Raw genomic sequence first — 915 nt, forward strand, 5'->3', positions numbered from 1 at the left:
AAGTTTTTATTCTATCTTAAATATTTCTTCAGATTTTCCTTCTTTTTAGAATTAATTTATTTACTCATTATAAGTATTTATTGATACAGCCTTTTGCACATCAGACAGTCTGTCCAATAAGGAACTGGACTAAAATGTTCAGAGAATGACTTTAGCTGAATTTATGATTTGTAAAATGTAGTCATGATGAATTTGTAGTATGGATGGCTGTGATTTTGATCAAATTAGATGTATATAAGTGTGGATGAAAGGCATATCATTAGTTTGATATGAGACATATGATTCTTCTGGTAAAATATGAGTATGTATATATATATGTATGTATGTACTTGTATATAGAATGTGCTGCTAAACAGAACAGGTTTGTAGAATTAAATGCATTACACAGAGTTTTGGTGGTCTATTATAAACCTAAGAGAAAAAACACAGACTTTGAATTTTTTTTATAATTGTGCATTGAGCTTTTTACATTAACATATTTTATTCAGAACCATCTGCCTTTGCACTTTATTATTAGCCCTATTGATACAGAGCCTCAAAAAATTGGATATAGGCTCAGAATTGTTTCTCTCCACAGATATCTTCAGTAAAAGGCAAAAGATTTTTACAACTTGAAGAGAAACCAGAGTATCTACACTAACATATTTTATTACAGATATGAAGACTTGTGAAATTTCATTTCAGCCATTTCCTTCATGAGGTGAAATCATTGTATTCTGTTCCATTTTTGCATAGACCTGCCTCAGTTCTAAATGGTCTTGACTTCCTCCTTCCACTATTATTTGTTGGTATTTTAAGACAAAGACAAATCAGTGCTTTTTAAATCTGTAGTTATATTTTTGCATTGGATAATACATTTCTCCTTTTTAAGAGGAGGTACTCTTTTTCTTCAACATTTTTCTTGATTGGTTCTTG

The 915-nt window shown here is 29.9% G+C and overlaps 1 non-coding gene across 1 annotated transcript; it reads right to left on the minus strand.

The window, feature by feature from the left end:
- Positions 1 to 515: 515 nt before the first annotated feature.
- On the minus strand, positions 516 to 631 carry LOC119520898. Its single transcript, XR_005214230.1, has one exon. It is a non-coding gene; the product is annotated as a U5 spliceosomal RNA (small nuclear RNA).
- Positions 632 to 915: the final 284 nt, after the last annotated feature.

The sequence above is a fragment of the Choloepus didactylus genome, chromosome 26, assembly GCF_015220235.1.
Source record: "Choloepus didactylus isolate mChoDid1 chromosome 26, mChoDid1.pri, whole genome shotgun sequence".
NCBI classification, from domain to species: Eukaryota; Metazoa; Chordata; class Mammalia; order Pilosa; family Megalonychidae; genus Choloepus; species Choloepus didactylus.